The sequence below is a fragment of the Typopeltis vanoorti genome, chromosome 18 (genome assembly GCF_054136105.1).
Source record: "Typopeltis vanoorti isolate ZY-2024b chromosome 18, IOZ_Tvanoo_1.0, whole genome shotgun sequence".
Lineage (NCBI taxonomy): Eukaryota > Metazoa > Arthropoda > Arachnida > Uropygi > Thelyphonidae > Typopeltis > Typopeltis vanoorti.
In genome coordinates this window covers 8,050,436-8,076,236 of record NC_143566.1, presented here as the reverse complement: position 1 = coordinate 8,076,236, position 25,801 = coordinate 8,050,436, and the positions used below count along the sequence as shown (strand labels likewise).

At 36.9% G+C, this 25,801-nt stretch overlaps 1 protein-coding gene across 2 annotated transcripts in view; it reads right to left on the bottom strand.

Moving 5' to 3' along the window:
- The window catches only part of Pex5 (peroxisomal biogenesis factor 5), a 532,250-nt gene that overhangs the window by 427,297 nt on the left and 79,152 nt on the right, over nucleotides 1–25,801 (bottom strand). The gene's annotated exons all lie outside the window — the stretch shown is intronic.

Sequence of the window (25,801 nt, the reverse complement as noted above, 5' to 3'; positions counted from 1 at the left end):
AAAAGTCTCATTGACTATGTTATTGTTGATAGTGATGTTTTCTCCCTGGTGCAGGACACCAGAGTGTACAGAGGATTTGAAATTGGAAGTGATCACTATTTAGTCTTGAGCAGGATAAAATTGAATTTCATATTGAAAAGAATAACATGTAAAAAAGTTTTAAAGCGAATAAAAGTTGAGCAGCTCTCAGATGTAAACTGTAGACTAAAATACAGAAATATTATTGAAAAGAAAATGAAAGATTTTGAGAACAGGAATCAAACCTTGGAGATTCAGTGGCAAACTCTGAAGGAAACATTGATTGATTCTGCCAGAGAGGCATGTGGTGAGGTTGTGTGCAAAGATAAAAAAATCAGAACTCCCTGGTGGACACAGGAAGTTAAAGAGGCAGTGAAGGAAAAGAAGAAAGCATATCAAAAGTTCCTTGCAAATAAGTCAGCTTTTACTCTTACAGAATACAGAGACAAATGTAAGAAAGCTAAACAGTGTGTAAAACTAGCTAAACAAAAGTCATGGGAGGACTTTGGCAAGAATATAGAAAATAAATATCAAGAAGGTGGCAAAATATTCTGGAGGTTGTTGAAGAAGCTTAGGAATGGAGGAAAGAGTGCTGTAAAAGGAATTAAAGATGATAAAGGTGAAATGAAAACAGGAGAAAAAGATATCCTTGAAGTATGGAGTAATTACTTTGAAAAACTGCTAAATGAAACAAGCAGTGATGACAGCACAGAGATAAAAAACACTGACCAGGCATGCAGTCAGGAATACATATCCATACTTGAAGTAGAAAAAGCCATCAAAGGCTTGAAATGTGGAAAGGCAGCAGGAGTAGATGATATTCGACCAGAAATGCTGAAGTATGGTGGTATAAGAGTCTTACAGTGGCTGCACTGCATAGTTCAGAAAGCCTGGACAGAGGGACGAATTCCCGATGATTGGAGTAGAGCTCTCATAGTACCCATATATAAAAAGGGAAATAAAACTGAATGTGAGAATTACAGAGGTATTTCCCTACTGAGTGTTCCTGGCAAGATCTATGCAAGTATACTTGAGAAACGGTTGAGAAGAATAGTGGAAGAAAAGCTTGGTGAAGAACAAGCTGGATTCAGGCCAAATAGAGGCTGTCAGGATCAGATCTTCACTTTACGACAAATAGTCGAGAAAGCATGGGAATATAACAGAGATCTGTATTTAAGTTTTGTCGATTTGGAAAAGGCATATGACAAGGTGCCAAGAGAGAAGCTATTCAATACGCTGCAGTTATATGGTGTCAATGGGGCATTATATCAAGCAATACTTAGTCTTTATTTGAGTTGTGAGTCAGCAGTTAGAATTGAAGGAAGTACAGGAAGATGGTTTAATGTTAAATCTGGTGTGAGACAAGGATGTACATTATCCCCTCTGTTATTCATTATCTATATGGATCACATTATGAAGGAATGTGGTATTAAACCTGATATCAAAATTGGAGATGTTAATGTCAGCTCTTTGCTTTATGCGGATGATGTTATACTTCTAAATAAATCCGCTACAAGTCTGCAAGATTCTCTGACTAAATTGAATAGCTGTTGTAATAGATATGGTATGAAGGTCAGCAATAAAAAGACAAAGACAATGAAAATAGGCAGAATCATTGAAAATGTCAACTGTGTTGTGAATGGAGAACCTGTGGAACAAGTAAAACATTTTAGCTACTTAGGCACAATTTTTACTGAAGATGGTAAACTAAATATAGAAATAGACAACAGAATCAGCAAAGCTGGTATCGTGGGAAGTCAATTGAATAAATTCATATGGAATAAGAAAGAAATTAGTCGGAACACTAAATTAGCTGTATACAAAACTGTGTTCAAACCAATTTTAACTTATGGATCTGAGAGCTGGGTCAGAAGTAAAACACTTGACCAAAGACTAGAGACTGCAGATATGAGAGTCCTGAGAAAGATTAGAGGCGTGAACAGATGGCATCAATGGCAATATCATATTAAAAATGAGGATATTAGGAAAGAACTTGACATTGTCAGCATCCAGGAATGCGTTAGCAGAGCTAATCTCAGATGGTATGGTCACTTAAATAGAATGGGAGAGGAAAGATTAGCAAAACAAGTGTTCTCTGCCAGGTTGGCAGGAAAACGACCCAGAGGAAGACCAAGATATAGGTGGATTGATACGGTACAAAGTGCCTTAGACGATAGAAATATAAGATCTGATAATGTTGGAGTCTTGACAAGTAACAGACTGATTTGGAGGAAAATTGTAGATAGGAAGTTAGTAATGATGTAATTTTTTCATGTAGTACTGTCATATCCTGTACACCCCTTGAGGGTACATGGCAGGAATTTGATGATGATGATGATGATGACAATATTTCTTTTTTCTATAAACAACATCTTTCTCTCCTTCTTCTTATCTTATCTATTCTTCTATATACTTATAGAAATAAAAGTGCCACACTATTTTCATAACACAATATAAGAGATATACACAGTACACTATATACTATTACTTGGCACCAAGTGGTTAGCATACCCACTCTCTGAGCAATAAGTTTCATGTTCGAACACAAATGTTGGCATGAATATTTGTGATTACATTTAAGGTGGGAGGTGAATTTCATCACCCAGTATGAGACCACCATCCCACTACTGGAGGCCTGAAGTGAGTTGAAAAAGGTTCATGTTTGGTCTCTAGAGCAGTTTCCAGACTATATAAAAATAAATTTAAAAAAATACAAACATAAATATAAAACAGATAAAAATTGAAACAAAAAACCCATGGTATAAATGTACTATAGGTTTACCAACTACCTTTTGTGGGTAGGAACCACATTAAAAAAAAAATTAATTAAATTTAAAAAATGTGTGATTTGTAACTCCTCAAAATTTTAATATATGATTATGTTAACATTCTATTATGCAATTATTATGATTATTTCCAAGCACCCATAAAGTTCACAAAGTCAAAATAGAGGGGCTAACACAATAATACCTACCTTCAAATTCTTTCAATGTCAGTGTACTAAGCCACAATGGGATGCAATTCTAAAAGCAACACATTCCATATGCATATTATTTTCCATACAAAGATTATGTCTTGCTTCCTTGCTCATATGTTACAGATGATTTCATGATTTCTCCATTACTTAATGCTCTGTACAATAGCTTCCATACATCAATCTAATAAGCTCATTTTATCAACTAAATTTCAATCACATCTCCTCTCCTCTGCCAATATACTATGCTCTGCAACAGACATTGAAATAATAACATTTTCATATCTACTTGTCAATGCCTTCTTCATCACTGCAGTAAACTACTGGATTTGTTATTTTCACAACTCTTACAATATATCATCCAAATTCTCAGCAGTCCATTATCACTCCTCTGAGATCCTTTCTGCATCTTAAGTTATTCTTATATTCAACATTCCTGATTTAATCTTAGAGTCACTCACTTCTGGATTCTCTTCAGGCTATTTAGTTATCATACACTAGTCAAAACCACAGACAGTCAGGAGATTATATTTGCACACAGTAGTCTAGGTGTGGCCTTACACAATGGTACAATTGCATTATTATTCTAACTTCTCAGTGTTTGTTGAATATATGTCAACTTGAGGCACACACAGAATCTAGATTATAGAACAACTGAAATCAGTCTTGTGGGACAACAGTCACTCTCTACATGTCTTTCCAGTTTGATGTACAGAGTTTGGTATGAAAAATGCTTTACATTTTTTTAGTACTATGGGTGGGATAAGGATTTTTTTTCTTGTCTTTTTAATTTTATACATTTTGTATTTTTTAATTCATTTTTCACACAATCCAAAAAATCTGCTCTAGAGACCAAATGTGTAACTTTTTCAAGCCTCTTCAGACTTCAATAAGCTGGCAGTGGTCTTACACTGGACAATGAAGTTAATCTTCTATCTAAAGACAATCACAAACATCCTTGCCCATGGCTGGATTCAAACCTGTCAGTTGTAGAGAAGATACTCTAAAACCACTCTGCAAACTAGGCTTGCAATCTGAGTGTACTGTTCTCTAATGGTGGTGGCATAATGATCAGTTGCTTTTTATAAACACATAGTTTGAAGAGAATGACACCAAAACATCAGTAGCCAACATGCCTCTAAAAAAATGAAATGTAGAACTGGGGAAATGATCAAGATAGCCGCTTCAATTTCTATTTTTATTTTTTATTTTTTATTTTTATTCAATAAAAACTAATTTATTCAGTGTACAGTCGCATGTAAAAAAAAACGTAAGTCTCATCTTCCTTATACCCTCTTTTACCTTGCGGTGTCGAGGGTCCATTGATCATCGGACCTCACTCCGTTTACAGGATAAGGTGGTCAGCCTTATGCCCCGGTGTGTCCTATGGCCTGTAGTGTTGAGTTCTCAAGGCCAGTTTGCCTGCTTTGCGGGATGAAAAACCCCAGAATAAACTGGGGGAAAAACCCTGCTGTCCACGCCCAAGACTGGCTAACTTGGCTATGGCTGAGGAAGATCCTTCAGCTCCTCACGTCACCGATGGGAATCGAACCTAGGACACTCCTTCCCCAGGCATATGGTTGCGAAGTGCATAGCCACTAGGCTAACCGCGTGGACTTAAAAAAAGAGCCTGTGTAGCTCAGTGGATGTGGCGTTTGCCAACCACAGCACTTGGCCGCACGAAGGAAGACTTGGTTTCAAGTCTAGTCGGCGACTAGAGGAAAAACGTGTGTTGGATATCTCCATTGAGATATCCAACACTATTATTTCTTGGATATCTCCATTGAGTCAACACCTCAGCCTAGAAGACCTATGCTAACCACTGTTCATGTAACATCAATCATAGCTCTTCTTGAACTCATTCACTGACAAAGCACTCACAATCACCTTTGGCAACCCATTCACCACCCTTGGGATGACTCTCTCTCTCTCTCTCTTCCTGAAATGTACTGGAAAAAAAAACTTCAGTTTCAATCCTATAGGATTGAAACTGAAGATTTATATGCTCCCATCATATCCCCTCTTATTTGCCTATCAGTTAGTTCTTGATCAAAGATCTTCAATTTGTTCTTAAAAATAGTATTCCACAGACCTGCCACATTTTTGGAGACTCCTCCGGATTGCTTCATTCCCACAGAATGCAAGCAACCAGATTTGCATGCAGTAGTCCAGGTGTGGTTTTATTAAAGCCTCTTAAAGGGGAACAATCACCTATTTATCCCTGCTTGTCAGTGTGTTCCTCAATAGCTACATAATCTGATGTGCTGCTGGGCCACCTTGCAATATGTTCTCTCAACTTCAGCCTGTCAACAATCATTCCCAAATCCCTAGCCTCAGCAATTTCCTGCAGTTCAGTTCCATCAGTGTAGTACACAGCTGTTGTTCTCTTAATCCAAAAGTGGACTTTCTTATACTTGTCCATGTTAAACTGGCAGTCTTTATTTTTTAAATTTTTTTAAATTTACCCATACTGCCAGTCTATTTAAGTCATCATTACTGACGATCACGCTTCTCAGCTTTGGATCATCAGCAAAGTACTGAATATTTCCCTTTAAATAATTTCCTATATCACTGACCAGAGGAATTTTTTCTAAGCCTTTCTTCAGTCAGCTCCCAAATTAGTTGATCTCTGCCAGAGGGAATTTTCTCCTGGAAACTCAGGTCTCTGTCCCATACTCAAGAAAATTGACCATAGAACTCACATTTTTTTTCAGACGATAACACAGTGTTGTGGTTAGGGACCATGAGATGGCAGCACTTGTCTGTTGTCTCTGTGCCAAAAGTTAGACAGGGTTCATTCAGTCCATGGAGGTGTTATGTAATAATAATAATAATGACAACACTACCATAGTCCCCCCCCCCATCCATAGGTTTGCTTTCTGCAGTCAACTCCAGTCCGAAAATATCAAATGGAAAATTCCAGAAATAAACAATTTATAAGTTTTAAATTGTGCGGCGTTCTGAGTAATGTGATGAAATCTCGTGCTGTCCCACTGAGATATGAATCACCCCTTTGTCCAGCATATCCATGCTGTATCATATACACTAACCTCCCGTTAGTCACTTAGTAGCCATCTTGGTTACCAAATCAACTGTTGTGGTATCACTGTGGTGTTCAATAACCCTTAATTTACTTAATAATGGCTCCAAAGCACAAGAGTAGTGATGCTGGCAATTTGTATATGCCAAAGAGAAGCCGTAAAATGCTTCCTTTAAGTGAAAAGATGAAAGTTCTTGACTTCATAAAATAAATAAATAAATGTATGCTGAGGTTGCTAAGATTCCATTCACATTCATTTAACTTTTATTGCAGTATATTGTTATAAATGTTCTATTTTATAATTGTAGTTATTGCTGTTAATCTCTTACTGTAATATCTTACCTAATTTATAAATTAAACTTTATCATAGGTATGTATAGAAAAAAACATAGTATATAGAGGGTTCAGTAGAATCTGTGGTAATAATCACAGGCTTATAAAGAAGGATAATAACCTCCCTATCTTTACTTGTTAGTGTGTTTTTTAACATCCAAGTAATCCTTTGAAGTTTTAAATTGTGCGCCATTCTGAGTAATTTTGCAGTATGTCATCTGAAATTCAACATTCTGTCCATCATTATCCTCAGATCTCAAGCCTCATCAATTTTCTGTAATCCAGTATCATCAATATAATACACAGTATGCAACCTTTTCAACACAAAATGCATAACCTTACATTTTGCAACAGTAAATTGACAACCTTTATCCTTCACCCACAGGAAGAGGAAGAATGCCAAATTATCTTGCAGGATATCTATATCACCTTTATCAACTATTGCCCTCCCCAAACAACTTAGTTGATAAATATCAACTAAAGTAGGCACTCTGCCTCCAATCGGGAAGAGTGACCATGCAGTTTTGTTCTGAGAGGTTGCTAAACATGAAATTCTCTGTCAAGAAAGGATTTATGTTGAACTATAAAACTGGTAATCATGATAAACTTATTAGTCATCTTGGAGTAGTGCCATGATAACATTCTTAACTTGAGAAACTACAAGGAAAGAATGTTAGTATGGAATGGGAAGTGGTCAAGGATTGTTTGAAAGAAGCAGTATTAACTGAATACCCACAGTCAGTAGGACAAACCAAGGGGGGGGGGGGGGTAAGTGTATAAGTAAAAATATAAAGCAACAGTTGTAAAAAATAATAAAACATTGTGGAAGGAATATCAAGAAAAAGGAGATCAGCATACTCATTAGCAGTACAAAGTGCAAGCATGAAAGGTAACTAGTATGAGTTACTTCTTATTAAAGCTTCTTAAAGGGGAACAATCACTTATTTATCCCTGCTTGTCAGTGTGTTCCTCAACAGCCATGTAATCTGATGTGCTGCTTTGGCCACCTTGCAGTATGTTCTCTCAACTTCAACCTGTCAACAATCATTCCCTAGCCAATTTTCTCTCTGATTATGAGAGAAAATTGGCTAAGTAGGCCAAAGTAAATCCAAAAGAATTTTGTCACTATGTAATAAGCAAGAGGAAGAATGACTATGGGTGGATGACTTTAATCAATGCTGATTAAGAAGGTGACAGAAGCAAGAGAAATAGCTGAGTTGCTGAGTGTTCACTTTACAAAGGTGTATCATCCAGGTAGAGATTTTGCAGTTGATGTGACAAAGTCTGATGTCAGAAATGAGGCTGATGAACAGGAGGTGCTCATCGTGTTAAATAATACCAATGTGAATAGAGCAGAGGGAGTGGATGGCATGTTAGCCTGTGTGCTACATCAATGTGCAAGAGAACTGGCATGCTTCTATGAAATTGTTCAATCTAAGTCTCAGCAAGGTTTCAAGGGAGTGGAAAGAAGGTAGGACAGTTCAATTACATAAAGGTGGTAAAAAAAACAGAAGTAGCAAATTTCCTAGATAGGAATATAATTCTCCATAGGAAGTAACATAACACACTATGTAAAGGGTACATACTACCTTATGTAATTTATTTTCATTTTATAATAAGGTGACACTAGAATTCGATACTTGGGGAAGAGTTGACTGTTACTGAAAGCGTCCACAGGTGGCGGATGGTGGAATGACCTCCAGATATAAGCAGAGGCAACTCTGATGAATAAACAGTCGCAGACCAACAGCGATAGTTGCTATCAGAGTGTGGGTCATGCTCTAAACCTCACAAAAATTCTATGACAGCACTATGTCAGGCAAGTCAGTGCCGCCATAAAAACACTTTCCCTGGCAGTTGACAACAGCCCTACCAGTACTGACCTGAGGCTAATGACAAGTAATGTCAGCAAGGCTCAAAATTAGACAAATGGAAGCATGGATGCAGAGTCTTTAATGGATGAACTACTGTGAGGCACCAACCCATCTGGCCAGTGTGGTGCTATAAAGTCAAATACCCCCCCCCCCCAAAAAAAAATGATGATAATGATGAACACACACTGGCTTGTCCATTGCCCAGTATAAAAAGGGACGTGTACTGGACTTAGGCAGAGGGTCTAGGTCAAAAAAAATGCAACAGTTTCTACCATCTTACTCACCTCAAGACCATCTACAATGAACAATGACAGAATGATATTAATAGGAACATATAACTGCAGATCTCTCTACAGGATGATGACAGATTGGAAGAAATTATGAAGAAATTGGACCATATAAAATGTGACGTTGTGGGCCTATCAGAGATAAGAAGGAAAGAAGAAACTCAACTGGTGGTGTAGGATTCCTAATAAATAAAACACTCAAGGACAATGTCCTGTTTGTTAATTAAATAACATCAAGAATAGCTGAACTAAGTCTCCTCATAAATAAAAGATACCAACTGAAAATTATACAAATATATGCACCATGGATCATTAGATGAAGAGATAGATTTCTATGAAACATTAGAATCCACATTAAATAATTCTAAAGAATCCTACATAATTATAATGGGCAACTTAAATGCCAAGACTGGAATTGGAGATGGCCATCTGAACTCCATCGGTAAATTTTGATTTGGACAGAGGAATGAAAGAGGAGAAAGACTTAAATTTGGTGAAGAAAATAACTTCTTTATTATGAACAGCTTTTTCAAGAAGAAAATTAACCAAAAATGGACATGGAGAAGACCAAATGGACAAACTATAATGAAATAGACCTTATCCTCTCCAATAAAAGACATAATAAATAATACCAAAGTGCTCAATAGATTCAACACAGGAAGTGACCACAGACTAGTTAGAGCAAAAGTAAGAAACCAAAAAATGGGAATGGAATAAGCTCATGAGAAAAGAGTCCAATTTAGTGAACTACAAAACCTCTATTGCAATAAAAGCTGTTATAGAGAATCACTCAAAAATGAATTAAAGAAGTTAAACACTGCCACTACCATCGATGATGCTAATGAAATCTTAACAAAATCTCTCTTGAAATGTGCACTAGAAATAGGAGGTGTAAAAAGGCACCAAGGAAAGGAAAAACTACGATAGGAAACTTTAGATCTCATAAAGAAAAGAAGAGATATGAATAGAAATTTGAGTGCACTCAATAAAATAGAATATTCAGAAACTTGTAAAACTACACACAAAAGGATGAAAATGAAATTAGATCATATAATACTAGAAAAATTAAAGAAGCAATAGAAAAAAAATAGCAAAATGAAGATCCTATGATGAACATTATCAGTTAGAACAAAGGAAATAGCTGCTCTAAGAGAAAAAAATGGTGAACTTATGCAATTATCAAAAGAATTCAGGCATTTTATGCTGAACTTTATGCATATCCGGACAATTCATCACATAGAAAATTAATCGCGAGAAAATTCTTCGCAAGAAAATTTGAAATCATGTTTTATGTCATTCCCATATATGAAAAAAAATATATATATATATATATTTTATGCATGATTTATTATTTTGATTATACTTACCATTGTGAAATTTTTTATTCTGTATAAAGTTATTAATATTCCATATAGTTTCTTAGCCGAATAAGAAACTCAAAGAGTTTCATGCCGAATATAGTAGAAACTATATAAAGTTCGGCGATTCCAAGCGTAAGCAAATACCTGGATACTGCAGCACTGATCCCAAAGGGTAGTGCAAGCTGGGGCAACTCGTGGTAGAAGTGGAGCAAGCTCCGATCACTATTCTTGATATTTGCCCATAATGTGAACTTAGCTCCTAGGAACTGTATTTTTGTTCACATTATGAGAGAAGGTCACTACTCAGACCGGTTTCGACCTTTATTGAGGTCTCATCAGTGAGTAGCCAGACCTAGTTAATATCAAGTTTGTAGCGAACAGAACTTGTACCCCTTCTACGAGTATTGCCATGAGGTGCTCTAATAAATTATTAGATATGTGAAGAGCCAAAGGCTTCAATTCGGCGACATATAACTTGTTTAAGTTAAGAGATATTACATCCCATATAGTTTCTTAGCCGAATAAGAAACTCAAAGAGTTTCTCTCATAATGTGAACAAAAATACAGTTCCTAGGAGCTAAGTTCACATTATGGGCAAATATCAAGAATAGTGATCGGAGCTTGCTCCACTTCTACCACGAGTTGCCCCAGCTTGCACTACCCTTTGGGATCAGTGCTGCAGTATCCAGGTATTTGCTTACGCTTGGAATCGCCGAACTTTATATAGTTTCTACTATATTCGGCATGAAACTCTTTGAGTTTCTTATTCGGCTAAGAAACTATATGGGATGTACGTGTGGACAGACTTATGTGTTCGTCGAACATGTTGTTTATTATTTTAACGGTATAATAGAACACAGAAACTAAGTAAATAATTAATTTATTGACTTGATGCTGATATTTCGCTGGTATTATAACCAGCATCTTCAGAGCACAAAAACACTGTTTGTCACAATACGCGAGACTAAAACAACATGGTGTACTTAACCAAAATTGTAGCAGCAACACAAAGACTAGAGTCCTGATTTTGGCGCCCTCTATCTGAAAAAAAAAAAAAAAAAAAAAAAAAAAAAACGCTATCATATATTACTAGAGTCCTAGAAAAGTGCTAGTTTTTTCTTAATATGACTGTCTCCCAGATCTTCGGCAAGTTAATACAGCCATATTTGTTGAGATTTGGAGTGTGTTTTAGGGCTTCTGTCGCCTCTAAGAACAATCTCTCTGATTTATATGGGTTTCTGTGTAGTACTTTTGTGTTTTTCCAGTTGAACACCACTCGTCGGGAATTAGCACAAGCAAATACAACCATCAGCGAATTACGAGAATCACTGCATAATATTCTAAATACGGAACTTTGGCAGATCTTAGAGAACATCACCGACGCAACGGCAAAAAAAGAATTCGACAGAGTCAAAAACCGGCACCAAAAGAAGTTCGAAAATCTACAACAACGGAACACCATACAACGACCACAATTACAACAAGACCTCGTCGTCGTGAATCTATCGTCACTCACCTTAAGCAAAGAAGCCACGACTGCTTTAAGTCGAGGGCACAACTTTGCCATAACTCCGAAGCAAGTTCCAAAAGCCGAAATAATGGCGTCCATCGAACGAGGAATTTACGACCTGCCTCCAACAATAGCTAACAACATACGTTTAGATGTGGCCAACATCCTAATCAAGTCCAAGCCTCCAAAAAATAATATCCCACATAAGGAATTCATTGCTATAAAAGAGCTACACAACAACAGCCAGATTACCATAACAAAAGCAGACAAAGGAAATGCAACCGTGGCGATGGACACAACTGAATATGAAAACAAAATGCACACACTATTACAAGATCAGTCAACATACAAAATTATAGATCGCAATCCTACCAACACACAAAAGAATAAGGCACGAAAATTATTAAAAAAAGTCACTTCCTGGCCCAAAGACACAGTTAACAAACTCAAACCTTTCCATGTTAAAACACCGAGGATCTATGGATCACCAAAAATTCACAAACCAGGCACACCCCTACGCCCAATTGTGGACAGTATAAATAGTCCCACATACAAACTGGCTAGACATTTAGCGAAGCTACTAGCCACTCTCACTAACAATTCTCCCTCCTTTATCAAAAATTCAGCACACCTAAAAAGCATCTTACAACACCTCACCCTAAAAAGCTCAGACATAATAGTAAGCTTTGACATCACTTCACTATTCACAAATGTACCACTAATAGAAACCCTCAATCTACTGAAGTCACACTTCCCCCCTGATATATTTGAACTATTCAAATTCACAATACATGCAGGATATTTCACATGGAAAGGGAAAATATACAAACAAATTGATGGGACAGCCATGGGCTCCCCCCTTTCTCCCCCCCTAGCCAACTTTTACATAGAACACCTGGAAAAACAAGCAATCAATACAGCCACTCTCAAACCAACACTTTGGCTACGCTATGTTGATGATGTGCTTGCTATTTGGTCACATGGCCCTGAGACATTGAAAACATTCTTAGCACATTTAAATAGCCAACATCCAAAAATCCACTTTACTATGGAACTGGAAGCCAACAACTGTCTGCCCTTCCTGGATACACTCATCACACGTCTCCCAGATGGTTCCTTATCATTTTCAGTTTTCAGAAAACCCACACATACAGGCAGATACTTACACAAACAATCACACCATCATCCTTCTCAACAATATGGCATATTAAAAACGCTAACCCATAGAGCGAGAGCAATCTGTTCAAATGACAAGGCTCTGACTGCTGAACTGACTCACTTACGCCACACCTTCTTGGCCAACGGCTACAATCCACAAAAAATAAACAAAATACTAAACACTCCTAAGAAACCCCTCCCACCATCTACCACAGAGAACTACAACAAAACAGTCACCATCCCCTACATTAAAGGCACATCCGAAAAGATCTCAAGAATCCTCAATAAACATAAATTACGCACCACATTCAGACCATGTAGCAAATTAGCCACCCTCATCCGCTCACCCAAGGACAGCATTCCTCCTTTATCACATCCAGGAGTCTACCAAGTACCCTGCTCATGCAATCAAGCCTACTACGGTCAAACAGGAAGAACTGTGAATATCCGCATCAGCGAACATAAACGATACGTCCGGAAATATCATTATGGGAAGTCGGGCCTAGCAGACCATGCTCTGGATACCCCTGCACACAGGATCAACTGGAAAAACACAAAAGTACTACACAGAAACCCATATAAATCAGAGAGATTGTTCTTAGAGGCGACAGAAGCCCTAAAACACACTCCAAATCTCAACAAATATGGCTGTATTAACTTGCCGAAGATCTGGGAGACAGTCATATTAAGAAAAAACTAGCACTTTTCTAGGACTCTAGTAATATATGATAGCGTTTTTTTTTTTTTTTTTTTTTTTTTTTTTTCAGATAGAGGGCGCCAAAATCAGGACTCTAGTCTTTGTGTTGCTGCTACAATTTTGGTTAAGTACACCATGTTGTTTTAGTCTCGCGTATTGTGACAAACAGTGTTTTTGTGCTCTGAAGATGCTGGTTATAATACCAGCGAAATATCAGCATCAAGTCAATAAATTAATTATTTACTTAGTTTCTGTGTTCTATTATACCGTTAAAATAATAAACAATATATGGGATGTAATATCCCTTAACTTAAACAAGTTATATGTCGCCGAATTGAAGCCTTTGGCTCTTCACATATCTATTAATATTCTTTCTTACTACAGGCTGGGTAGATGGAATATTAATTGTTACAAAACTGGGATAGGATGGTTAGGAAGAAAGGGCACCACATTTAAGAATATTTAACGATAATAGTTATATGCAACTAATATTTATAGTTAACTATTTATATATTCCAATTATTCCTATTAACTATTCTATTAATAGTTGGAATACTTATTAGAGAGAACAAAATATTTAAGAATAGTCAGGGAGAAAGGGCAACATATTTAAGAATATTGATTCTTCTAACCGTTCACTATTTTTCTGTTCTGCACATTTAGACATCCATCCAGGTATGATATATTTTTTAAATGAACTAATTCAGAAGGTGATGAGTTTCAGTTATTGAATACACATGCATGGGAATGGAATAAGCTCATAAGAAAAAAAGTCCATTTAGTGAATCTACAAAACCTCTATCACAATAAAAGCTGTTATAGAGAATCACTCAAAAATGAACTAAAGAAGTTAAACACAGCCACTACCATCGATGATGCTAATGAAATCTTAACAAAATCTCTCTTGAAATGTGCACTAGAAATAGGAGGTATAATAAGGCACCAAAGAGAGGAAAAACATAGACATATTGCATGCTGCTATCGTTTGCACAACTAAAGATCATAGGTGCAATTTTGAGTAAAGATATTAAAGAAAATGATAATAAAATTACATAAATGCTATCATAATGATGTAAATCAGCATAAGTAAATCTGCTATTTCAATACTCCAATACTAGTATTTTATGACACTAAGAAATTTTAAATTTTATATTTAGTCTTTTTTTTACTTAAAAAAAAAAAGAAATATATATATATATATATAAATATATATATATATTTTTTTTTTTAATTTATTTTTATTATTTTTTTTTATTTAACTTGTTAAAATATACATTAGACGATAGGTAACAAGGACAATTTACATTAAATGAAGAAATGAGGGAACTAGAGGAAAACGAGATGGTGATTGTCGGAGAAGACTTGAACAGACACATAGGGAGACAGAATAAGGACTGTGAAAGAGTGCATGGTGGCCATGGAGTGGAAATGATAAACCAGGAAGGAGAGAGGATTTTGGATTTTGTAGTAGCATTTGATCTGGCAATTGTGAACTCCTTTTTCTGCAAGAGGGAAGAGCATTTGATAACATTCAGAAGTGGCAACAATAGTTCACAGATTGACTACATTTTGACTAGAAGAAAACATCTTAAGGCAGTAACAAATTGTAAGGTAATCCCAACAGATCAGGTGGCGCAGCAACACCAGCTGCTGTGCGCAGACTTTAAAATAAAGTCGAAGATAGGAACCTTTGGAAGCAATGAGAGGAAGAAAATTAAGTGGTTTCGCTTAAAAGAAGGTGTGAGGAACCGTTTTAGGGAGAAGGTATTAGAGAGGATTTTGGAGAACTGGTGGAGACATAAATCCAAAGTAATTCTAAGCTGTGCAATTGAGGTGCTTGGTGGAACATCCAGAAAGATTAGAGAGCAGAATGAGGGTTGGTGGTGGAATAATAATGTACAAGATGCAGTGACAGCTAAGAGGAAGGCAAAGCAGAAGTGGGACAAGTCAAGAGTGGAAGAGGACAGAGAGGAGTACAGAGAGAAAAAACGAGAAGCCAAAAGAGTTGTTGCACAGGCGAAGGCCATGGCATATCAAGACCTTTATGATCAATTAGAAACAAAGGAAGGACAGAGAAAAATTTATCGATTGGCAAAATGTAGAAATAAGGCATCAAAGGACATCATACATGTGAGGCGGATCAAAAACACTGGAGGAAGGGTATTAAGGAAGGATGTGGATATAAGAAACAGATGGAGAATATACTTTGAAGGGCTTTTGAATGAAGAAAATGCAAGGACTCACAGAGAAGATGGGGAGCCTAATGAGGGGAATGGTGCAGAACATTAGTAGAGTGGAAGTGAAGAAAGCCGTAAAGAGGATGAAGAATGGAAAATCGGTAGGCTCTGACAGGATCCCAGTGGAGGCATGGAAGGCACTGGAGGAAGAAGGAATTGACCTGCTGTGGGACCTGTTAATAAAAGTTTGTCAACAGGAAAATATACCTGAAGAATGGAGGGAAAGTACTCTTGTCCCCGTCTACAAGAGTAAAGGGGATGCCCAAGACTGTAAGAATTACAGAGGAATAAAGTTGATTGTCGACACAATGCAGATCCTAGAGAGGATTCTTGATGGAAGACTGAGGAAGGAGATGAAGATTGCAAAGGAGCAATTTGGCTTCATGCCTGGTCAATCGACGACAGATTCTATCTTTGGGTACGACAAATGATGGAAAAGTTTCAAGAGAAGCAACGAGAGCTACATCTGGTTTTCATTGATCTGGAGAAAGCTTATGATAGAGTGCCAAGTCAAGAAGTCTGGAGGTGTGTGAGGGAGAAGAAGGTACCGGAGAAATATGTCAGGATGGTGCAGGAGGTGCACAGAAATGTGAAGACAAGAGTTCGAACCTGCCTGGGAGAGACAGAAAGTTTTCCAGTGACAGTTGGCTTGCATCAAGAGTCAGCATTAAGTCCATTCCTGTTTAATATTATGATGGAGGTGGTGACGGAGGAGGAGAGAGAAGATGCGCCTTGGACTATGTTGTATGCAGATGACATCGTGCTGTGTGCAAAATCAAGAGAAGAAGTGGCAGCAAAACTGGAAAGTTGGAGGAAAGTACTGGAAGAGAGAGGTATGAGACTGAGTGGAGGTAAGACAGAGTATATATGTTGCAAAGTGGATGGCACAGATCTAGAGCTGAAAGGAAATGTCATCAGGAAGGTCTAGTGAGGCTGAGAAGGAAATGGGATGCAGGATACAAGCAGGATGGAGGAACTGGAGAGAGAGATGGCTGGAGTGCTATGCGATAATAGGGTACCGATCAATCTTAAAGGCAAAATCTACAGAACAGTAGTGAGACCAGCTATGACATATGTTATGGAAACTGTGGCCCTGAGGAAAAATAACATGAGCAGGATGGAGGTAGCAAAGATGAGAATGCTTAGGTGGATGTGCAGTGTGACCAGAAAGGATCGTCTGAGAAATGATTATGTAAGGGGAACGGTGAAAGTTACGAACTTAGGAGCAAAGATACGGGAGGCAAGGTTGAGACGGTTTGGTCATGTGATGAGGAGGGAGGAAGAGTATGGGAAGAAAGGTCATGCAGATGGATGTGCAGGGGAAGAGGAAGCGCAGACAGCCAAAGAAGAGATGGAGGGAGATGGTGGAGGAGAAGGACTTGAGGATGAAGAACTTGGATGTGGATACAGCCCAAGACAGGAGGTTGGGGAGGAGACTCGCCACAAACAGTGACCTTACTTAAGTGGGAAAAGCTGCAGAAGAAGAAGAAGACTCATCTTTAGCCAAGGCACAACAACACTTTAACAAAGTATGCTAAGCTGCAAAAATATTTGGATTGACAGTTACATGAAATAAAACTAAAATACTCACAAATATAGTACAAGGTTCCATCATTACAAAACACAACCAACCTTTAGGAAAAAAGTATAAGATTTCCAATACTTAGGCTCAAATATAAATAATAGTGTAAATGACATATTATTAAGAAAATATAAACTCTCAATCAACACAGGAATCTAAGAAATACATTGAAATCGCGCCTCATTACCTTGGAAACAAAAATTAGGCTTTAAAAAGCACTACTCAGGTTATCTTCTTGTATCATGGAGAAACATGGGACGGTTTCCCTCAAAAAGCAATAAAAACTATTAACAGCCTTAATACAACCTGCTTAAGACTGTTACTCGGTTACCCTTGGAAGGATCATATTCGTAATTCCAATATTTTAGAAGAGGAAAACCAAAAACCCTTGATTGAAACCCAATGCAGATGTCAACTTGATTGGCTAGGACATCAACTGAGACATCCTCCTTCTAGATAATTTGACACCTTATTTTTATATGCCCCTCCCCCCCCCCTCAAATGGACAAAGATGGAGAGGAAGACCAACTAAACAATTCTGGCAGTATATTAACCATCTTATCAGCACAGACACTCTCTTTCTCTCCATGATAAATAACTTAACTGGCTCAAAATAGAGATGCCTGGAAAAACTACATATAATAATTAACTTTTTCTTATTCCTATTTATTTAGTTCGTTTCTCTATTTACAAACTGTAAATAAACCACGATGACAAACAACAAACCAGATAGTGTACCCTCTCCCACCAATGAGCTGTGGATTCAAAACTGGCAACAGGCATACATTTTTGTAATTATGAATTGGAGGAAAAGGTAAAGACTAGTATTTCAGCAACAGATGGCAATTTAGGAAATGTTGATTTACATCATTATGATAGCATTTACGTAATTTTATTATCCTACGATAACACCGCACAACCCTATGTAGGAAAAGTGGAGTCATTTTCAAAATACATGTGCATTCAGTAACTGAAACACCTCATCTTCTGAATTTACATCATTATGATAGCATTTACGTAATTTAAATGCAAATGTAAATGCAGTGCAAGATAAATTTCACAAAATATAATTTTATTATGTATCTATGTGCAAGAAATGTGCATATACTATATATATACATATATATATATATATATATCACATTTGGATGGGTGTCTAAGTGCACACAAAAACAGTGAACGGTTCACATAATAAATATTCTTAAACATAGTGCCCTTTCTCCCTAAACCACCCTATTCCAGTTTTGTAAATATTAATATTCCATCAACAGAACTTAGTATCAAAGTAAGAAAGAATATTTATACCTTTTTAAGATGAAACTGAAATCGGGAAACTAACCGATCAATAAAATATTACTTTCACTATATAAGAATAAAAATATTATGAAAATCTAATTAAAATCTAAATAAATAATACACAAATCTTTCCCTGTTTTACCTTTACTGTGTCAAGGGTTTCTATTCCTTATAACTGCAACCGTTACGAAAATAAGGTGGTTGGCTCTATGCCTCCCAGTGTATCCTATGTCTGTAGAAGCGTTATGTTCTCAAGGCCAGTTTGCCTGCTTGAGGGAGGAAAATCCCCCAGATAAATTGGGGAGAAAAACTCTGCAGTCCTCACCCAAGACCGGCTAACTTGGCTATGTCTGAGAAAAATCCTAAGCGCCTCATGTCAACAATGGGAATGGAACCCATGATATACTCCTTTCCCAGGCATATGGTTGCGAAGCAACCAGCTTACTCAGCTACCCGCACGAACTAATGCATAGATACATAATAAAATTATATTTTGTGAAATTAATCTTGCACTGCATTTGCTTTTCATATATCAGTAACAATGCAATATCATTTCAATTTTCTAGCGAATAACATTTTCAGCAAATTTTTTCCGCGATCAATAGTTCACGTGATGAATTTTTCTGTAAATTTTCCCAGCGATGAATTTTCCTGTGAGGAATTGTCTGTGAATCCACCCAAGAATCAACAATGGATAACTCAAGTGAGGAAGAATACAATGCCCCTGAGATCTTACAAGGTGAAATGGAAATGGCATTGCAGGAAACTAAGAATGGAAAAGGAAAAGATGGAATTATGGTAGACTTCTTAAAACTGGGAGGAAATCCTGTCATCAAACAACTGACCAAACTCTTTAATAAATGTCTAATGAAGAAAAATTTCAAAAATTGGAACAATTCACTCCTAATATCATCATCATCAAATTCCTGACATGTACCCTCAAGGAGGGTGTATGGGATATGATAGTACTACATGAAAAATTTACATCATTACTAACTTCCTATCTACAATTTTCTTTCAAATCTATCTGTTACCTATCAAGACTCCAACATTATCTGATCTTATATTTCTATCTTCTAAGGCACTTTTTACCATATCATGTGTGGACATGTGGACAGACTTATGTGTTCGTCAAACATGTTGTTTATTATTTTAACGGTATAATAGAACACAGAAACTAAGTAAATAATTAATTTATTAACTTAATGCTGATATTTCGCTGGTGTTATAACCAGCATCTTCAGAGCACAAAAACACTGTTTGTCACAATACGCGAGACTAAAACAACATGGTGTACTTAAACAAAATTGTAGCAGCAACGCAAAGACTAGAGTCCTGATTTTGGCGCCCTCTATCTGTAAAAAAAAACAAAAAAACTATCATATATTACTAGAGTCCTAGAAAAGTGCTAGTTTTTTCTTAATATGACTGTCTCCCAGATCTTCGGCAAGTTAATACAGCCATATTTGTTGAGATTTGGAGTGTGTTTTAGGGCTTCTGTCGCCTCTAAGAACAATCTCTCTGATTTATACGGGTTTCTGTGTAGTACTTTTGTGTTTTTCCAGTTGATCCTGTGTGCAGGGGTATCCAGTGCATGGTCTGCTAGGCCCGACTTCCCATAATGATAATTCCGGACGTATCTTTTATGTTCGCTGATGCAGATGTTCACAGTTCTTCCTGTTTGACCGTAGTAGGCTTGATTGCATGAGCAGGGTACTTGGTAGACTCCTGGATGTGATAAAGGAGGAATGCTATCCTTGGGTGAGCGGATGAGGGTGGCTAATTTGCTACATGGTCTGAATGTAGTGCGTAGTTTATGTTTATTGAGAATTCTTGAGATCTTTTCGGATGTGCCTTTAATGTAAGGGATGGTGACTGTTTTGTTGTAGTTCTCTGTGGTGGATGGTGGGAGGGGTTTCTTAGGAGTGTTTAGTATTTTGTTTATTTTATGTGGATTGTAGCCGTTGGCCATGAAGGTGTGGCGTAAGTGAGTCAGTTCAGCAGTAAGAGCCTTGTCATTGGAACAGATCGCTCTCGCTCTATGGGTTAGCGTTTTTAATATGCCATATTGTTGAGAGGGATGATGGTGTGATTGTTTGTGTAAGTATCTGCCTGTATGTGTGGGTTTTCTAAAAACTGAAAATGATAAGGAACCATCTGGGAGATGTGTGATGAGTGTATCCAGGAAGGGCAGACAGTTGTTGGTTTCCAGTTCCATAGTAAAGTGGATTTTTGGATGTTGGCTATTTAAATGTGCTAAGAATGTTTTCAATGTCTCAGGGCCATGTGGCCAAATAGCAAGCACATCATCAACATAGCGTAGCCAAAGTGTTGGTTTGAGAGTGGCTGTATTGATTGCTTGTTTTTCCAGGTGTTCTATGTAAAAGTTGGCTAGGGGAGGGAAAGGGGGGAGCCCATGGCTGTCCCATCAATTTGTTTGTATATTTTCCCTTTCCATGTGAAATATCCTGCATGTATTGTGAATTTGAATAGTTCAAATATATCAGGGGGGAAGTGTGACTTCAGTAGATTGAGGGTTTCTATTAGTGGTACATTTGTGAATAGTGAAGTGATGTCAAAGCTTACTATTAAGTCTGAGCTTTTTAGGGTAAGGTGTTGTAAGATGCTTTTTAGGTGTGCTGAATTTTTGACAAAGGAGGGAGAATTGTTTGTGAGAGTGGCTAGTAGCTTAGCTAAATGTCTAGCCAGTTTGTATGTGGGACTATTTATACTGTCCACAATTGGGCGTAGGGGTGTGCCTTGTTTGTGAATTTTTGGTGCTCCATAGATCCTCGGTGTTTTAACATGGAAGGGTTTGAGTTTGTTAACTGTGTCTTTGGGCCAGGAAGTGACTTTTTTCAGTAATTTTCGTGCCTTATTCTTTTACCATATCAATCCACCTATATCTTGGTCTTCTTCTGGATCTTTTTCCAGCCATCCTGGCAGAGAACACTTGTTTTGCTAATCTTTCCTCTCTCATTCTGTTTAAGTGACCAGACCATACTACCTGAGATTAGCTCTGCTAACACATTCCTGGATGCTAACAATGTCAATATATATATATATATATATATATCACATATATCCCATCTGGATGGATGTCTAAGTGCACAGAAAAACAGTGATGCTAAACACTGTATTTAGATAATCTCCTAACAAATGATCTTTATTCATTTTCATCTGGCCAAAAGAATTTATTTCCTAGTGTAAATCTTCTCTTTATTTCTTTATCTTTATGAAGCTAGCATGAATTGTAAGGTGGATCAAATGAAGAAGAACCATTTCTGTTTGCCTGATGCATTTTATTGTTACAACATTAAGAAAAACAGTTTTTTCTGGTAAAAGAGAATTTGTGATTATACTTAATAATTTGAGACTGCCTAGGGTAAGACAATAATATTAATGTACAGCGTGAGATTGAGGAAGAAGATATGTATGGATGAAGAATTACTGCATAGTCATATGGACATTAAAAAAATTAAATTTTGAGAAAAGATCTCATAAAGAACTCAATCAAAAGAACAATTATTTTTTACAGATTTCTGCTCTTAGAAATAACATACTCAATCTGGTAGACTGATGGTTAGAGTTAATAATATACATTAATTTGTAAAAGAATTCAGTAATAGGGCGAGTCAGTATATGTTTAATGAATGTAATCTCAGAGATATTAATTTTAGTATTTAGAAGGCCTTGGATTCCAAAATGGTTTATTTATTAATCTGAGGGTTTATACTATATATATATCTTTTGTTTAGTGTTATTAAATATATATATTTTTTTATCTGATCCTGAGTCGATCATTTCCTGGATTCTAAAAAGAAATAAGTTTAAAAGAGTGACTTGCTCATAGACTATGCAGCTTCTTTGAATGTGAGTGGTAGAACTCAGAACAGGAGATCATGAATATGAAGTAAGAGTGATGGTAAGATAGAATGTTAAACTGATGGCAAAAATGAGGAAGAAAGCAATGGTATGATTAATGTAAGAGCGCAAGAGTGTGACCGACAAGGTTAACAACTGTGAATGGCAGTCATAAAGTGATTCAAGACATGAAAGTGGAGTTGAACATGATGAAGTACATGCAGAGTGAAATGAGAAAATTTATAGATGTGCATAGAAGAGCAAGAAAGAATGGAATGGAATGGAATGAAAGATGGCATCTGAAAAAAGTAACAAATGATTTGAGAGTGGCTTTGCAAGATTCAAGTTATTAGAGATATGGTGAATGAGAAGGTCTTCTTCAAAAGTAGGGTAATTGACACTGGGCATGAAAAGCAAGACAGTAGTGGTAATAGGAATGAATACGCTGGTTGGAACAAGTACAAGGTGATGATGGATATCAGGAGGTTGTTGAGGAGAGTAAAAGATAACAGTGTGGTCCATTTTGGAAATTACGAACTTTACAATCATGTTATAAATAACTATTTTTAATTTTCCGATGTTTCGACCTTCATATCAAGGTCATCATCTGGAGTATATACAAATATACAAGGACAAGCTGAGTTATATTTCACACAGTAGGCTACAGAAACAATGATTTGGTCATCGGTTATTCTACTGGCATGACCTCTAGTGAAAAAAAAAAAAGATACAGATAAAATAAAAAATTAATTAAATATTTAGAAATTACATCAAAGCTAAATTCTATTTAAGATAACATGGGAGAAACATTCTTTCATATTGATAGTTTTCTTACAGTAACAATGATGTCCTGTTTTTTAATATGACAGTTGTTATATTAGATTTAAGATTCTGGATTATCTACAGTCCTGTTTACAGTTAGCTCTCAGGAAGAAAGGTTCCGTGAGTAGAATATGTGCCTTCCATATGCTTGGAATTTTAATCTGCTCCAATGAACATGCACTGAAAGACGAATTTCAAGTTATCAGCAATATTTTTCTAAAGTCCGCGCGGTTAGCCTAGTGGCTTTGCGCTTCGCAACCATATGCCTGGGAAAGGAGTGTCCCAGGTTCGATTCCCGTCGTAGATGTGAGGAATTTGAGGATCTTCCTCAGGCATAGCCAAGTTAGCCGGTCTTGGGCAGTAGGGTTTTTTTCCCGCCAGTTTATCTGGTGTTTTTCATCTCGCAAGCAGGCAAACCGGCCCCATGAACATATGCCTCTACAATCAAAAATATATACCCCCCTCCCCAAGCAGCAGACCCGGCGACAGGTTGGTCGGGAGTAGTACTAACAAGAAGTCGCATCTAAGTAACATGCGGACCCTGCATAGGAAGCAGGAATAACGCATAGTGAAAGAAGAAGCAGCAATATTTTTCTAAAAAATGGTTACAGCTAAAACACCATTAACAAAATTCTCCACAAAAAACAAAGATAAACCAGACTAAAATAAAACTATAACCATTCCTTACATTAAAGAGACATCAGATAAACAGAATACTACAAAAATACAAACTCAAAGCCACCTTTAAACCTCCTGCAAAATTAAAAAGCTTACTCAACTCATCCAAAGACCCACTCCATCCACTGGCCCACCCTGGAGTATACCATATTTAATGCACCTGTAATCTACCATACACAGGGGAAACAGGACGCACAATTCCTATCAGACAAAAGGAACATAAACGACACATTAAATATAATGACTATGGTGAAGAAGCTGGCCTTTCTGATCATGCCCTGAACATTTTACATAGAATTGAGTGGAAAAGCAACAGTTGTTTACATCACACCAAAATATGGTATGAACGCAAATTAAGGAAGCCTGTGAGATTCTTATCAACCACCCCAATCTGAACAATAATGATGGTCTAAAAATATCTAGGAAAGTATTACTGATAATTTTAAATTTGTCTTTAAGTGCTAGTTCATTGGAGCATATCTTCAAAGCCCTGTTTTTTAGAGAATTAATGACACCTAGTTTTGTATTGGGTGGTGATAGCAGTTTATGTGTATATATATTGGCCAGTATATGTCGGTTTCTGGTAAACAGTGAAGGAAAGACTGCCAGAAGGAAGACATGTGACAAGCGTATCTTGAAACAGAAGTGCGTTCTGCTTTTCAATCTCAATTGTGAATTGTATGCATTTGTGTTATTTGTTTAGGTGCGGAAAGTGTTCTAATGTTTGGCAGCCACTGGGCCAGATAGTGAAACATTGTCAACATATCTAAGCCAGACTTTGGGTTTTAAAGGAGAGGAAGCTAGAGCACGTAAATATTATATAAAAGTCAATAATGGAGGGGGGGGGGGGGGATAATGGCGAGCCCATGGCTGTGCGACAAAAGCATTGTGTGACAAAACATTTTCTACCTACAAAAAGGCCTCGCCATTATCCCCCCCACCAACTGCTAACTTTTATATGGAATATTTTGAGCAATGTGCTTTAGATTCCTCTCCTTTACAACCCAAAGTCTGGCTTAGATACATTGACGATGTTTTTGCTATCTGGCCTCATGGCCGCCAGACATTAGACACCTTCCTAAATGAATAACACAAACACATACAGTTCACAATTGAAATTGAAAAGCAGAACACACATCTGTTTCTAGATACATTTGTCACATCTACCTTCTGGCAGTCTTTCCTTCACTGTTTACTGAAAACTGACACATACTGGCCAATAAATACACAAACTCCTACTACCACCCAACACAAAAACTAGGTGTCATTAATACTCTAAAAACAGGACTTTGAAGATATCCTCCAATGAACAAGCACATAAAGACAAATTTAAAGTTATCAGTAATACTTTCCTAAAAAATGGTTACAGCCAAACACTACCAACAAAATTCTCTATAAGACCTCACTAAAAAACAAAGATAAACTAGATTACAATAAAACTATAAACATTCCATACATTAAAGGGACATCAGATAAAATAAACAGAATACTACAGAAATACAACCTTAAAGCCACCTTTAAACCTCCTACAAAATTAAAACGCTTACTCAATTCATCCAAAGACCCACTCCCTCTGCTGGCCCACCGTGGAGTATACCGTATTTATTGCACCTGTAGTCTACCCTATATAGGGGATACAGGATGCACAATTCTTATCAGATAAAAGGAACATAAATGATACATTAAATATAATAACTATGGTGAAGAAGCTGGCCTTTCTAATCATGCCTTGAACACTTTACATAGAATTGACTGGGAAAGCACCAGTTGTTTACATCACATCAAAACATGGTATGAATGTAAATTTAAGGAAGCCTGTGAGATTCTTATCAATGATGGTCTAAAAATCCTAAGCATATGGAAGGCACATATTTTACCCAAGGAACCTTTCTCCCTAAGAGTTAAGTATAAACAGGACTGTAGATAATCCAATCTTAAATATAATATAACAATTGTCATGTTAAATTAGGACATCATTGTTACTGTAAGAAAACTATCTATATGACAGAATGTTTTTCTGATGTTATCTTAAATAGACTGTAGCTTTGATGTAGTTTCTAATTCATTTTT